The 16,977-nt window shown below is 41.9% G+C and overlaps 1 protein-coding gene across 6 annotated transcripts in view; it reads left to right on the top strand.

Moving 5' to 3' along the window:
• Window positions 1-3,244: 3,244 nt before the first annotated feature.
• MOBP (myelin associated oligodendrocyte basic protein) overlaps window positions 3,245-16,977 on the top strand; it is a 107,405-nt gene continuing 93,672 nt past the window's right edge. For all 6 annotated transcript variants that reach the window (XM_064360115.1, XM_064360114.1, XM_064360116.1 and 3 more), the window contains exons 1-2: window positions 3,245-3,377; window positions 14,131-14,209. The gene's annotated coding sequence lies outside the window, so the exon portion shown is untranslated. The remainder of the gene's footprint in view (window positions 3,378-14,130; window positions 14,210-16,977) is intronic.

Genomic DNA, 16,977 nt, shown 5'->3' with positions numbered 1-16,977 from the left:
CGAGAGTGCCGCCTCATGGAGGGCGAACACCAACGTTTAAGTAGGAACAGAAAGAGATGGCATTACGAGCATTTTGTGGAACCGCCATACTTTGGATGCATAAATTGTGTATCATTCTATATATGGTGTGGAGTAGAAGATCAAAGATGTGACTTCCCCAAAATGTGTCATTAAGAACTTTTTTTGGAAAGGTTTGAGAAGCAGACGATCCTTTAATAAAGATAGTGCTTTATAATATATCTACTAGATCTTATATTTTTTAAATAGCCTGAATTAGTCTCCAGTTGTTTTGTGAACAGAAAGCAAGTCCTTACAAGTGCCTCCCACCCCTGTTTGTGACCTTCTTTAGGGCCAGGGCCATAAGAGTGACATTGGTGCAGGACTTTGTGTGCCAGGCATTCTTTCCACCAGTGCACACGTCTTAACTGATTTAGAGTTCACGTGAATTTTTGAGGTAGGTCCTGTGATGATCCCAGTGTCAGGGCCTCCAGAGCCCAAGCTCTAAACGGTCTTACTCGACTTCCCAGCCCTCAGTTACAATCACTACAACACAAGCAAAATACAGGCCTCACAGTGGGAGCGAGTCAACCAGCATATGCCTATCACTCATTACGCAGAGAAAGAATGTTTAACTAACTACAAAATTAGTGTATGAAGAGGACATCACAGTGGCTCACGCCTGCAATTCCAGCACTTTGGGAGGCCGAGGCGGGAGGATCACCTGAGGTCAGGAGTTTGAGACCAGGCTGGGCAACATGGCAAAACCCTGGTTCTACTAAAAAATACAAAAATTAGCCAGGCCTAGTGGTGTGTGCCTGTAGTCCCAGCTACTCCTGAGGCTGAGGCAGGAGAATTGCTTGAATCTGGGAGGTGGAGGTTGCAGTGAGCCAAGATAACACCACCATACTCCAGCCTGGGGGACAGAGTGAGATTCTGTCTCAAAACAAAAACAAAAACAAATATGTTAGTGTTCAAAGAGATTTATAGTCAATGTTTGTAGTCTCGATAGATTACCTCTTCAAGGTTTCCTGGCTGATTCTTTACTGAGAGAAGAGCCTAAAGAGAAACTTGGTGGTAATGTTGACATTTATAGTCCACTGTCATGCAGGGGGCTCTGGGAATTCAAAAGGCAAGGCTGCTGTTTGTTGGATTGGTTTCAGAAGTAAGCTTTCATCTTTCAAATCATTAGTGGGTAGTTCTACATATATAAAATAAACAGCAAAAGCAGAGTTTACAGGACCCATGACATTGAACAGAGCACAGAAATGTGTGACCCCACATTTTAGGATAATTATAAGAAAATGCCAGTGTCTAAGACTGAAGCCAATAAAATGTTGATTGAATGAGATTCATCATTTGCAGAAACTATTCAACATAAGAGATGACTTATACATGTTTTTATAAATGTGAATGCATAGGATAATTGGCATAGAACCTTCCAATTTCAATGTTAGTTGTAACTGGACTGGATTAGACTCTTGCTAAATCAAGTGTACAAGGGCATGTGAATGTTAGTTTTGGGGTGTATCGACGGGTATATATGAGTGTTTTAGGGAAGGAAGTGTGTGGATGAGCATCTAATCTACATGGAGTATAGAAACTCCTGGAATTTGTCAGTGTGATTGCAACTGTGTTCATGGCTTATGGGTATGGTTTGTGATGTGTGAGTGAGTATGGGGTACTGTGTGGGATGGCACTGTGGTGTGTAGCATGTTGGTGGGAAGGGTGTGTGGTTTGTGATGTGTGAGTGAGTATGGGGTACTGCGTGGGATGGCACTGTGGTGCGTAGCATGTTGGTGGGAAGGGTGTGTGGTTTGTGATGTGTGAGTGAGTATGGGGTACTGTGTGGGATGGCACTGTGGTGTGTAGCATGTTGGTGGGAAGGGTGTGTGGTTTGTGATGTGTGAGTGAGTATGGGGTACTGTGTGGGATGGCACTGTGGTGTGTAGCATGTTGGTGGGAAGGGTGTGTGGTTTGTGATGTGTGAGTGAGTATGGGGTACTGCGTGGGATGGCACTGTGGTGTGTAGCATGTTGGTGGGAAGGGTGTGTGGTTTGTGATGTGTGAGTGAGGTGTGGGATACTGGGTGGGATGGCACTGTGGTGTGTAGCATGTTGGTGGGAAGGGTGTGTGGTTTGTGATGTGTGAGTGAGTATGGGGTACTGCGTGGAATGGCACTGTGGTGTGTAGCATGTTGGTGGGAAGGGTGTGTGGTTTGTGATGTGTGAGTGAGTATGGGGTACTGCGTGGGATGGCACTGTGGTGCGTAGCATGTTGGTGGGAAGGGTGTGTGGTTTGTGATGTGTGAGTGAGTATGGGGTACTGCGTGGGATGGCACTGTGGTGCATAGCATGTTGGTGGGAAGGGTGTGTGGTTTGTGATGTGTGAGTGAGTATGGGGTACTGCGTGGGATGGCACTGTGGTGCATAGCATGTTGGTGGGAAGGGTGTGTGGTTTGTGATGTGTGAGTGAGTATGGGGTACTGCGTGGGATGGCACTGTGGTGTGTAGCATGTTGGTGAGAAGGGTGTGTGGTTTGTGATGTGTGAGTGAGTATGGGGTACTGCGTGGGATGGCACTGTGGTGCATAGCATGTTGGTGGGAAGGTGTGTGGTTTGTGATGTGTGAGTGAGGTGTGGGATACTGGGTGGGATGGCACTGTGGTGCGTAGCATGTTGGTGGGAAGGGTGTGTGGTTTGTGATGTGTGAGTGAGTATGGGGTACTGCGTGGGATGGCACTGTGGTGCGTAGCATGTTGGTGGGAAGGGTGTGTGGTTTGGTGGGGTGAACTGGTGTGTGGTGTGGTTGGACCTAGCATGGGGCTTAACTGGACTTTAACTGGGAATGTTAACGGAACACCAAAGCCCAAATCTTGGAATTTCAACCCCTGTAGACCAACGACCTTAATGAATGAACCTTGAGGGGTGAGTGTTCACATGGGGTGTTGGTTCTGTGGGAGGTGGGAGGCTGGAATACGTGAATGTTGGGGGCCATAGAGTGAAGGTGGGGGTGTGTGTGTGTGGGGGTGATATCGGTGTAGCTTAGCTTAGCTTTTGTTTAGATTTTCTTTTGCTCTTTGTTTTTGTCTTTGTTTGGCCTTTGTTTTGTCTCTGTTTCGCTCTTTGTTTAAACTTTCTTTGACTTTTGTTTAGTCTTTCTTTAGCCTTTTGTTTAAACTTTGTGTGGCCTTTTTGTAGTCTTTGTGTAGCTTTTGTTTTTAAGTGGATCTTGGCTGAGGACTCATCAAAAACACCTTGTGTAATGAAAAACCCAGATCTGTAAGCTCTCCCTATATATTCTGGATGCATTGAGGTAGGCTCAAACCCTCAGGGACCTGGTGTAGACGCGGGATCTGTTTCACACAACTGCTATTTGAAGGTAAGAGGATGCCTCTGGTTTTTATTCTACTTGATTTTATACTTTCAACTTTAAGTGACAAGTGTACGTTTTTGTATGGGGCTTTCATTATATCCCAGGGAAAACTCTCTGTAAGAATAGTCAAGACTGGGAGGACGAACAAGGATGGAGAAAACAAGAACAGACGACACCACGTTCATTCTGATGTGGGCAGGGGGCCTCGTGGAACGTGCCTGCCGATGTTTGGGAATTGTCTAAGCCCAAAGAGAGGCTCTGAGCCCTCGCTCGGATTTCCTCCAGGTTCCTGGAGCTGGATGGATGGTGGTCATGCCGCTGCTGCTTTGTTTTCTATTTCTTTTTTTATTATTTGTCATGATTTAAAAACGAGTTTTTCTTTTTATCTAGGAACAACTTTTTTCCTCATATGGTTGGATTTATGTGTGGGGGATGTTACTGGAATAACAAAGCTCAAATCTTGGAGTTTCGACCCCTGTAGACCAACAACCTAAAGCGGAAAGGCGCTAATGCTTTGTCTGATACAGAATATCTTAGAAACGACAGGGAGTTTTCAGTTCTATGGATGACAGAGAAAGGAAAAAATACCATGTGTCCCGGAGGCAAGTGATGAACTCGGCCTACAGTACTAGCGGGAAAATGGGGAAAGGACTTCTTAATGCTCTGTAAATAAGTCAGGGAGGCAGAGAGCAGGCTGCTGCCAGGTGTGTGGATATGCTGTTCTGTGACTACTTAGAATGGCAGGAGACTTGTGGGTGAGCGGGTTTCAAAAATAGTTTCAGATTTTCAGGAAAGTTGCAAAAATACCAAATATCTCAGGTGCCCCCAAATTACCCAAATGTTCCCGTTTTACCATATTTCCTTTATCATTCTTTTTTTCTCTCTCTGTATCTATCTAAATATATGTATATATACACACACACATATATTTATTATATTTATATCTAATTAATTTTAATTAAAATTAAAAAATTAATGTTGAGAAAAGACTATTTTCTAATCTGGAGATATCTAGATTTCATCAATTGTCCAAGGAGCCAATTGAGAACCATGCATGACCTTTACTTGTCCTGTCCCTCTAGCCTCCTTTAATCTGGAACCAAACCTGAGGCAGCTTTGACCTAGACGGTGTTGAAGAGCATAAGCCACTGATTTTGCTAAACGTCCCTCAATATGGGCTTGGTCTGCAGTTTTCTCACAATTATGCAGTTTTCAAAGGAGTACGCTTGCATTGTAGATCCTACATATCCAAATTCATACTTGAATCTGATTATACACTTTTTAAATTCCAGGTCTTGTTTACCTAAGTTACTAGTATTTTAAATGAGTACCTAAAATCTTTGCACACCAAATTACCAAAAATTAAAAATCTAGAGCTTTTACGGATAATTCCCAAGCAATCACCAAAAATGAATAACTGTCGCTGTTAGATTATAAATGGCAATTACAGTGATATGTACATGAACTTATAGGCTGAAAGTGAGGTATTCAATTTGGATTCTTTGTGTGTGTTGGATTCATGTCTGCTGCTCTCTGAATATTAGTTCATGAATGTAATAGTTCCTTTCTAAGTGCAACCAGCTGCTGAAAGCAGATACAGCTCAATAGCGTTTCCCTGGGAAGCCACTCCAGGCTGGCTGGCGTCCTTTTGCAGGTTGACAGGACGTCTGCACTATGGAGGAGGCGGGCCTCTGGCAATGCTGCAAAAAGCCTCCTGATCAAAAGTGTTTCCTGCCTGTTCTAGTGCTCACATCTCAGCATTGAACTACAGACCACGCCCATATTGAGGGACAACTAGCAAAATAACTGGCCCAAACTGTTCAAAGTTGTCCCCTATGGGGACAGGAATCAAAACTCTGAGATCCTTAAGCTGTACCAGGCATTCTCAAAACAAGTCTTCTCAACAAAATCTGTGAGGTAGGGACTATTATTCACATTTTACAGAGAAGAAAACTGAGATCCAGAGACTAGCCTATGATTATACACAGCTAGTGAATGACAGAGCCCAGTACTCAAGTATGACATAAGCTTTTTAATATTTTTATGGATGAGATGCATTATTCTTTTTAACTAATACACTTTTACTTTAAGGTTAAAAAAATTGAAGTTAAAAGGATGAGCTGAAAATGAACTAAGCAATATTTTAAAATAATTTCTATTAATGGTATAAAATTGTTTGTTCTCACTAAAAATATCAGATGTATTTTTAATGAGAGTAATTGAGTTCAATGTCAAATCTAGTTTTTCCTCCTCTTTGTTAATTTAACAAAAAGATCTTCCTAGTAGTAGGGGCAGAGTTAGCTCTGCCTATTAAAAAATTAATTTGGGCTTCTATTACTACTTGTATGATCTTAAAATCTTAAGTTATTCATTGGGTTCTCATGAAAGAATAAGTTCAGCTAAAGCAGCTAAAAACAAAAAGATATAATCAACAAATTCACTCACCAGGCTCAATCTGCAGTAATTTTCAGTATACTGAGAGCAAAGGGACAAGTGAAGGCCCCCAGATGCCTGTCTATGGTTCAGGGCAAGGTCTAGCTAACTTGTGCTGAGTGAGGGTGGCAGAATCAATGCAGGCATTAAATATTAAATGTAACAATCTCATTGTTTTAGATAACACATATAAAAAGAAAAGTCTTTTTTTTTTTTTTTTTTTTCTTGAGACAGAATCTCCCTCTGTCGCTGGGCTGGAGTGCAGTGGTGCAATCTCGGCTCACTGAAACCTCCGCCTCTTGGGTTCAAGCGATTCTCCTGTCTCAGCCTCCTGAGTAGCTGGGACTACAGGCATGTGCCACCATGCCTAGCTAATTTTTTGTGTTTTTAGTAGAGATGGGGCTTCACTGTGTTCGCCAGAATGGTCTCGATCTCCTGACCTCATGATCCGCCCGCCTTGGCCTGCCAAAGTGCTAGCATTACAGGCTTGAGCCACCGCACCTGGCAAAAGAAAAGTCTTATACCTGATCTTCCTGACCCTCAGTCAAACATCTTGGGAACTCTCATGGGGTAGGCACATCTGTTTTAAAGACCACTGGGCTGACCGTTCCACATTAACAATTCAATTACACCAGGATATGATGGGCTGACACCAAACTCTTCTTGGCATTTCAGTCTCTATTAACCCCAAGTCTGGGATATCACCATTGCAAGTCCTTTCCCAGCTCCTCCTCTGGCAGGAGACATGCGTCCTTTCCCAGCTCCTCCTCTGGCAGGAGACATGCGTCCTTTCCCAGCTCCTCCTCTGGCATGCTGGCATGCCCCTCCTGCACTTGTTTCCATTCAGCTCTGTGTTACCTGCTGCCACTGCAACACCCAGAGAACTAAGGATTACACGTAGAAGGAATCTAACCTGTACTGAGATATAGACACCATAGCACTCCCAAGAAGCAGCAGCTGTGTAGAGGCATTGACTCAGCTACCAGATCCACTACCTCTGCAATCGCAGAGCAGAGCTCATTTCTCCACGTAATGTTTGCACTCAGATGGATGAGGGCTTCTGTGCCTTCAAGTCCAATGGGTTTTCCATAACTACCATAGAGAACCTTGTGGTGGGTTCCTCAGAATCACCAAGGTTAACTTCAAGTCCCTACCCTTGAGAGGGGTGCCTGATAAAGACAGAACTCTCATTTCCCTTGTAAGTGGGAGAACTTCTGTTTGGAAGTGGCTGGCAGTTTTATTAGTCTGGAGATAGAGGCTTTGACTTCCTTTACTTTGAGACAATTACTAAAATGAATTCCTTAGATTAACAAATACAAAATATCCATTTTTTTTTTCCAGAGAAAATATTGGAGTCATAAAAAATCTAAATGCAGGGCAGTTGGTTAACCTATTATATGATTTTATAGTACAGTGAACATAATGTGGCTTTAATAGGGCTGTTCTCTGGATGACATACACTTTTTTCTCCTAAATATGGAAATAGGTTAGGATTTTGGGGTTCTGTACATAGTGCTATTTAATAATGAGGAACTCAACTACTGGGAAAACATGGCATTAGCTATTCTGACTGTTTCATCTGGGCCATGAAAGTCACTCTATAGTTTGATAAAGTGTTTTCTACTTAAAAGACTACTCAAAGGATATTCCCATGATAGATCATCCCAGAGTGAAAAATTGAGTGTCCCCTTCTCTCAGTCAGCCAAAAGAATTGGGGGCCACTGGCCAGGTGTGGTGGCTCATGCCTGTAATCCCAGCACTTTGGGAGGCCGAGGTGGGCAGATCACTTGAGCTCAGGAGTTTAAGACCAGCCTGGGCAACATGGGGAGACCTCCATCTCCACAAAAAATACAAAAATTAACCAAGTATGGTAGTGTGTGCCCATAGTCCCAGCTACTTGGGAGGCTGAGGCTTGAGGATCACTTGAGCCTATGAGGTCAAGGCTGTATTGAGCCATGTTCTTGCCACTGCACTCCAGCCTGGGTGACAAAGTGGGACTCTGTCTCAAAAAAAAAAAAAAGAATAATAACTGGGGGCCGGGACATGGAAGGGTTGGGAGGCCAGAGAGTCTTGTGGATAGGGGTTAAGCTGCTTCCCACAACCTGGAAGGCTGCTGGGCTGGACTAGGCCCCGGGATTAGATCCTATCATGTGGGCTCCAAGAGTGACTTCTTATATTGGCTGTGCAGGCCACTCTGGCTTCTGTTGCTTCTGTCACCCTTAAAGCATTAGGTAAATACCTGGTGTCGGCTGTGCTCTGGGTGGGTAAGGAATCTTCCTGTTTTAAGATGTACTTGTGGTAGGGCATGGTGGCTTATGCCTGTAATCTCAGAACTTTGGGAAGCCAAGTGGGGTGGGTCATGAGGTCAAGAAATCAAGACCATCCTGGCCAGCATGGTGAAACCCTGTCTCTACTAAAAATACAAAAATTAGCTGGGCATGGTGGTGCGCACCTGTAGTACCAGCTACTCAGGAGGCTGAGGCAGGAGAATCACTTGAACCTGGGAGTTGGAGGTTACAGTGAGCCGAGATCGTGCCACTGCACTCCAGCCCGGTGACAGAGTGAGACTCCGTCTCAAAAAAAAAAAAGTACTTGCGATTTTGAATTTGTTCAGGCATGGTGAAGCCAACCAGATCAGGAGATGGTTGCCATTGAAAAGACAGTGTTTTCTCATCACTCCCAGGAGGAGGGGGCATATGGGGAAGGGCCACCTGGCCACATGGGGAAGCACCAAGGTCTTAGGTCAGGAGTAGGAAGGAGTGAGGGTGAAAAAGCGCAAGTGAGAGCCTTTATTGTGGTTTTTGTTGGGAGAAATGGGCTAGGCAGAGTAAGCAGAAGAGGTATGTTCGAGATTGGCTAGTTGGAATAATTTCCTGGGGCTCTGAGGTGTAGGAGCTGTCTGGTTTCTGGTCCTGGAGTGATAAGGGCAGAAGAATATTAGTTCAACTTGTAAGAGCTCAATAAAGGAGGTAGTTGGTGAATCTGGGTTCTGGATTAGTTGATTTGCATATAAATGGCTGCTCACAGGGGAGTCATTTGCTATCTCTAGGAATCAGCTGGCCCTGGGAGGGGCTTTGCTGACCCTGAAAGGCAATACAGAAAATATGATCATTTCCCACAGAATATATTTATCAAAACATCACACTGTACCCCGTGAAAGCAAAGGAGAAGCAGCACAGGAAGCTCTAAGGTTGTGTAATACGGGTGCTTGATAGTTAATCCGGACTAAGTGGCTACGAACGTTTTCACAGAGGGAGGCATATTTGACTTGAAATGTTGTATTCTTGGGCAGGTGTTACACAAGTAAAGTGAGCTGGGGGAGTATTTCTGGAAAAAGAAATATTATTAGCAAATGTCAAAGGTAGAAGGAACCATAACGCATCGAGACAATTGATTATGGCTGAAACACAGACAGGAGCTACATATGTTTTTTAGCTCTATTTTTCTTCACTTGGCTGGTTTTCTGAATGCTCCAAACAAGGGAATTGAGAGTTCCTACTCCACTCACTGACACTTGATGGTTTATGTAAGTTATTGTAATAAAAACATGTGGATGGCATTAACTTAAATGAAACAGATTCGAATTACAGTGATGTATTGGTTAACAACGAAGATACATTCTCAGAAATGAGACATTAGACAATTTAGTCATTGTGCGAACATCATATAGTGTACTTACACGAACCTAGATGGTACAGGCTACTTAATACAATGGTAAATATTTGTATGTCTAAATATAGAAAAGATACAGTAAAAATAATATATTATAATCTCCTGGGACCTCCGTTGTTTAAATGATCCCTCATTGACTGAAATGTGGTTATGTGGCATATGACCATACATGGAACACCTGAAGTATACACAACACCCCCTAAGAAGTCATTTTTCCCTAACTGCTTCTCTCTCTCTCCATGAAATTTTAATACTACAGATGTTCAGTATGTCTGTTTATGTATTGTACATATATGTGCTTTGCACATAAAAAAGTGAGAATTCACACATAGGTCTGAGATTTAAAAAAAAAATCCAAAAAATTATCCAGGTATAGTGGCACACACCTATAGTCCCAGCTATTCTGGAGGCTGAGGCAGGAGAATTGGTTGAACCCAGGAGTCAGAGGTTGCAGTGAGCCAAGATCGCTCCTGGGCAACACAGTGAGACAAATAACAAATAAATAAAAATAAAACAAAATTAAAAAATTAAGGTTTTTTTTTACCCCCCTCAAGATCCAGTTTTCATCTCTTGGAGGTGATATTACCCACGTTGCGAATACAGCATGCCCTTTACATAGCTTTCTTTAATGTTAACATCTTCCATAACCGTGTAGCACAACTAATAAAACTAATAAATTAACACTGATACATTATTAATTAACTATAGACTCTATTCACATTTTACAAGTTTTACTGCTAATGTCCTTTTTCTGTCAGGCGCTAATCCAGGATCCTGCATTGCATTTGGTTATCAGGTCTCTTTAGTTTTCCCTAAACTGTGACAATTCTTCAGTTTTTCCTTGTCTTCCATGACCTTGAGACTTTTGAAAAACATTGGTTGGTTATGTATAGTGTCCTTCGATTTGAATTTTTCTGATGTCTTCTCATGATTAGGTTGAAGTTATATATTATTGAAAAGAATTACATGGAGATGATGTGTAACATATCAGAGAATAAAGGAGACTGATCTGTCTTATTAGTGGTGATGCTAACCTTGATCCTTCGGCTAAGATGGTGCTTTTCAGATTTCTCCATTTTAAAGTGATTATTCTTTTCTTTTTAATTAGTAGATATTTCTTCGGGGGGAATATTTTCAGATGACGCAAATACTGTGTTTCTCCTCACACTTTCACGTACTAATTTTAGCATCCATTAGTGAATGACGCTTGTAGACATTATTGTGGTATTCTAGCACTGCTTTTCTATGTCCCTTATTGCTTCTACATTTATTAATTGGAATGATTCTTTAAGGAAGATCATCTCTTCTACTCCATTTATTTATTCAGTTATGCATTTATATCAGCATAGGCCCAACAATGTTTGTTTTATTCCTTGGTTTATAATTCAATACTATTTTATTTACCTTCTTGCTCAAATAACTTTGGGAGGAGCTCTTTCAGATTAGCTCCTATGCCCTTTTCACATGTTGTTATCCTCTTTGAGCATTTTCTGACATCACAATTTGTTCCAGGATTAACTTGTATTTTCTCTGACTCAGCCTCCATGAGCCATGGTTCCTTTTACTGGACACTTTACCAGTCCAGCCTATCACCTCCTCCATGAGCCATGGTTCCTTTTACTGGACACTTTATTAGTCCAGCCTAGTATACTGAAGAAGTTAAAAAACAAAATTTGGGTATTACTTGTTGTATCAGTTCATTCTTGCATTGTTATAAAGAAATATCTGACACTGGGTAATTTATAAAGAAAAGTAGTTTACTGGGCTCATGATTCTGCAGGCTGTACAGGAAGCATAGCAGCTTTTGCTTCTGGGGAGGCCTCAGGAAACTTCCAATCATCGAAGAAGGCAAAGGGGAAGTTAGACATTTCAGATGGGGAAAACAGGAGGGAGAGAGAGAGAGAGAGAGAGAGAGAGAGAAGGAGGGAGGGGGTGCTGCCCACTTTTAAGCAACCAGATATCATGAGAACTCACTCACTATGGTGAGGTTAGTACCAAGGGGGATGGTGCTAAACCATTCATGAGAAACCACAATCACATCACCTCCCACCAGGCCCCACCTCCAACACTGGGGATTGCATTTTAACATGAGGTTTGGTGTGGACAGAGAGCCAAGCCGTATCAGGTGCATTCCTTGCGATTGGGGTGTTACCTCTTCTAAAGAGTGTGCTCCTTCTACTTGTATTAAAAAAAGGTGGCTGTAAAACAGCCTCGAGCAGGTACTTCAGGAGGTGTTCCCGAAGAAGACATTGTTGTCATAGGAGATGGCAGCTCCACGCGTGCTATTGTCCCTGAAGAACGTCAGTGGGATGAGAGGCGGAGGTAGAAGACAGTGATATTGACAATCTTGACCCTGTGTAGGCCTGGGCTAATGTGTGTGTTCGTGTCTTAGTTTTTAAGAAAAATGTTTAAAAAGTAAAAAATAAAAATTTTAAAACTAGAAAAAAGCTTATAGAATAAGAATATGAAGAGAAAATACTTTTCTACAGTTACAGAATGTGTTTAAGCTAAGTGTTATTTAAAAAGAGTCAAAAAGTTAAGAAAATGTAAGTGCATAAAGTGAAAAGTTACAGTAAGCTAACAGTGTTTTTGAAGAAAGAAAAAATTAAAAAAAAAGGAATTCCAGTGTGGCCTAAGTGTACAGCATTTATGAAGTCCACAGTAGTATATACAGTAAGATATCTGGTTGGTTTTGAAGAAAGAAAAAATAAAAAAAAAAAAAAAAGGAATTCCAGTGTGGCCTAAGTGTACAGCATTTATGAAGTCCACAGTAGTACTCTGGAATGTCCTCGGCCTTCGCATTACTCACCACTCATTTGCTGATTCACCCAGAGCAACCTTTGGGTCTGTAAGCTCCATTCACGGTAAGTGCCCTGCATAGCTGTACCATTTAAAATCTTTTATACTGCATTTGAGTGTTCCTTTTCTGTTTTAGATATGTTTCAATATGCAAATACTCAAATTACTGTTGTGTTACAGTTGCCTACAGTATGCAGTACAGTAACATGCTATACAGGTTTGTAGCCTAGGGGCAATAGGCTATACCACATAGTGTAGGTGTGTAGATAGCTAAACCTTCTATGATGTTTGTACAATGAAGAAATTGCCTAATGACTCATTTCTCAGAATTTATCCCTGTGATGAAGCAACACATGACTGTCTATTTTCTAAGTGACTCCCTACTGTCTGTTACTTTCCCCTGCACCCTTCCAGATTCCTGCAGTCTTAGCATCTCCTAACTCCTACCTCTGTTTCTTCCTGTCTCTCCTTGGACTCCTTTTTCCTGGATAGCAGATTGAAAAATGTCTTCGTGGAAAAACCCAGGATGAATGTGGGGTTTAACTACTTTGCTTCCTTTCTCTCAAGGATCATAGTTCTGCAGTGATTGGCATCCAGTGCCTAAGAATAATTCTTCTGTATATTTTTTCAGCTTTATTGTTTCAGCAGGAGTTTAAATTCAACACTTGCTACTATGTCATTACTGATCATTTTCTTTTGAGACAGAGTCTTGCTCTGTCACCCAGGCTAGAGTGCAGTGGTGTGATCTCCGCTCACTGCAACCTCCACCCCCCGGGTTCAAGCGATTCTCCTGCCTCAGCCTCCCTAGTAGCTGGGATTAGAGGCATGCACCACCACACCCGGCTAATTTTTGTATTTTTAGTAGAGATGGGGTTTCACCATCTTGGCCAGGCTGGTCTCGAACTCCTGACCTCATGATCTGCCCACCTTGACCTTCCAAAGTGCTGGGATTACAGGTGTGAGCCACCGCGTCCAACTCTGATCATTTTTCTAAATAAGAAAGCTTGTAGACTCATAAGATTTCAATTATTCTGTCAAGCAGAGGGGAGAAAAGAAACATACTATGATCCTTACCTGATTTTACTTAAAACTCTTACAAAGATTTATATAGTTAATTACACAAAGTTTTCAATACATCACTCTTACTAGAATAAAAATGATCAACTAAAAGAACCCATCAGAATTACAGGGTTCCTTTGGAGGCTATTTTTGTGTCTAGAATCTTCATAATCTTATAAGACCTTTTTGTTCAAACAGCCCTTCCAAGATCTGATATATATATGGAATAGGACAAAGGGTTATGAATAGTCACGTAAACTTCTGTGTTTCACAGGAAAACAAGATTGACATCCTCTGGAAGTGCTTAATTTAATGCTTTATCAAATTGGATTTTTTAATGTAATTCACAGCACCAAAAACATCTCTAGAGCTGTAGAAAAGGAGGAGGATATTCCTTAAGCTCCTTTCTTGGCATGATGTGAAGATTTGTATTTTTAGAGCCAGACTCTGGAATTTCATTTGTCAAGTTTATAAGCAAAAATCAGCCTCATAGAGCTCAAATTTACTAGGAGAAATGAAAAAAGAACTGCAGATTTTTTACATAATGACAGTGAATTAACTGGACATACAGAATTCTTTTCTGTACAATGTTAAGGCGGTTTTTAAAAGTTACATGTGATTTTCTGACTGTTCTTTTCCCCATCCCTCAGCTGGCAGATGGCATCTAGATCAAATGTCTTAATCCTCCCTAGCATTGTGAGAGTGAAGCTCCATGTGCAACACACTTGAATTAACTGCAACCTGAGTAACCAAAACACTGTATTAACCAGAGCATATCCTATTGCTTCACTTTTAGGAAAAAAAAGAAGCAAATGATACCAAGACAAGCTCCTAAGAGAGATCTAATCAGCAGATGTGTACGGATGAAAATACAGGTACAAATGAATCTCTTACAGGCTTTTGGATCTGCATCTACATTTTTGCATAATGATGACCGGTATTCAGAATGTCACAGTAGAATGCAGAATCAGCAAAAGAATGAGCAATCAAATTTTCAGTAAGAGTTAAACACTTGTTTAGTATGTCCAGGTGGCTCACCGTATTCTAGGTTCTGGGAGTAGGAATATAAAATAATTTTCTCTACCTCAGAGAGACTATGACCCAAGCCACTGTGTGTCTGCACTTGACAAACCCACATACCACGCACAGTGGAACAGCCATTCTGTGATAAACGACTTCCTCCCTTTAGATTCCCAAACTCTTGGCGGGAGAGCCCTTCCATCTTTTTGTGTTAACTGAGTCCAGCCAGTTCTCTGAGAACAAGGCTTCATCTGTTGGCCTCTCAAATAGGGACCACGTTACACTCCAGGTAGCTCCAGGCTTGAGAGTGTGGTCAGTGTCCCCGTGTTGCCACTTTGAGGGCACTACGTCTTCACCCGCTAGTTAAAGCTCTGCATTTTGAAGCTTGTGCTCCATTCCTGCGGCAGCCTTCGCTGGGCCTCCAAGCCACACCTCCTCCTCCGCTGATGGGGTGTTGCTGGGCTGTCCACTCGCTCTCCACTTAGGTGACTTTACTACTTACTTGAATAAACTATTCACCACTCCAGTGAATTAGCCACTCTGCTCATCCATCTATTGTCCTTCTGTGACCACTGTCCATACTTGAAACTACTCCATCAACCAAACAGTGCAAAAACATCCAGTATCTCATCCACAATCTTCCCTTCTTTTCACTTGTTATACGTATGCCATTACAACTCTTCTTTCACTAGGCGCTTCTAGTTGACTTGCCCTTTCATCTCCCATTCATTTGCCTATCCATTCATCTAACACCTTTTTCTGCCTTCTGTTTTCTTTGTATTACTGATAGATTCTAAGATCCATTACTTCAATTCAACTCTTGCAAATTGTCCAGCAATTTCCACCCTGATGAACCTATCTATCTTCTCTATGTCTACGCCCAGGCTGCTAAGAAAAGCTGAAGAACAGAATGGAGCAGATTTGTATTTCTGCAAATTAATGGTCAGTGACCTCAACTAGAATCTCAAAACTGACTGGCCTCCTAGTTTCTACAAAACCTCTCTTAAACCCATCCCATTCCTCTCACGTCTCCAACTCTCTTAATCTCAGTGTTTTTCCATTTCACTGGAAAAATGGAAACTATTAGACGGAGACTTCATGTAGTCAAAAATTTTTTGTCTTCTTACAAAGGCCAACCATTTTGCATGTGCTATGCACTCTAGCTCATCAGGTTTTCCTTAAGAATATTAATTATTTCCTCTCTTTCTGACTTTATTTCAATTTCTTCCTCTGTACTTCCTGTTAGCACTTATGCCTGCTCCAATTTGTCTCATTACTACAAACGTCTCAACAAACCAGCCAAACATCTCCTTCTGCCCCACAAAGGACCCTCTGCAAACCACACGCTCCTCTAGCTACTAGCGTCTCTCCCACTGTTCTCAACTTTCTGGGCTGAGTTGCCTACAGTTTCTTTTTCTATCTTTAGCCACTATTCCCTCCATAAACCCTCAAATTCAGCTTCTGTTTCAGCCACTCCATGGCATCAACTCTTGCTAAAGTCACCAGTTATTTTCATACCACTTAATCAAATGTACTCTCGTAGTCCTCATATCATGCCACCTCTCAGAGTCATTCTACAAAGTTGACTATTCTGTCTTTTGAAATACTCTTTCCCCTTGATTCCCATGGTGTCACATGTTCCTAGTTTCTCTTTTACCTCATTCAGCCACCAAGGCAATCCCATCTACTCTCATGGCTTCAGTTGCCACCTATACTCCAGTGACTTTCAAATTCTATCTCGAGCAAACTTCTCCTCTGAACTATTCCCATGACATCTTCATCTAGAAGCCTTCAAACACCTGAACTTGAATGCATTAAAAGTGAACTCATGCTTCTGTTTACCCCCCAAACCTTCTCTTTCTCCAGCAGATACTTTCAACACCCATCTAGTTGCTCAAACGACATACCTAGATACACACTTGACTCCTCCTCATTACCACTTCTTATGTGCAACCAGTTACCAAGTCTTGTTCATTCTACTCTTGGAGTATTTTGTCACTAACATCAATATTCACATGGCTTCCTGGAATGGGCTTTGCCCATGAAAACTGTTTTCCTTAAATCTATGGAAGTGAGCTTACAAAAATGCACCTCTGATTATGATACATTTCTACTTAACATCCTTCAGTATATTAAGGATTTCCCTCCATTCTAGTATTTTTTTGATCTACCAAGCATGTCAGTTCACTCTGATTTCCTCTCCAGCCCATTCTGCTCCACTCTCCCTTTTACATTCATTGTTACAGTTGCACTGGCTTTTTTCTAAGTCCTCAGATGTACCCTCCCAACCCCAACTCAGAGTCTTCTGTCTCAAACACTCTAGGCCTACTCCTCTCTCTGCTGCAATAACATTGACTCACGCTTCAGCTCTTACCCTCCGAGAAACCTTCCCTGACCTCTTATCCTAGTTAAGATCCTCATCTGTATGGACTCATTACCAACTGCACTTTTCCTTGAAGGCACTGGTCACAACTCTAACTAAACAAGTACTCCTAAAGATGATACTTGCTTAATGTGGGTCCTCCTTGCTAGGACGTGCACTCCCTGAGGTCAGGGTCTTTGTTCATTGTCATGTTGTCAGGGCTAACACTGTGTTTGGCTCATCATATGTGCTCAGTGACTG

Source organism: Aotus nancymaae, unplaced genomic scaffold (assembly GCF_030222135.1).
Source record: "Aotus nancymaae isolate 86718 unplaced genomic scaffold, 86718_ANA_hifiasm-v0.15.2.pri h1tg000038l, whole genome shotgun sequence".
Classification (NCBI taxonomy): Eukaryota; Metazoa; Chordata; class Mammalia; order Primates; family Aotidae; genus Aotus; species Aotus nancymaae.
Note: the sequence above shows the minus strand (reverse complement) of the source record. Positions and strands in the feature narration are given on the sequence as shown.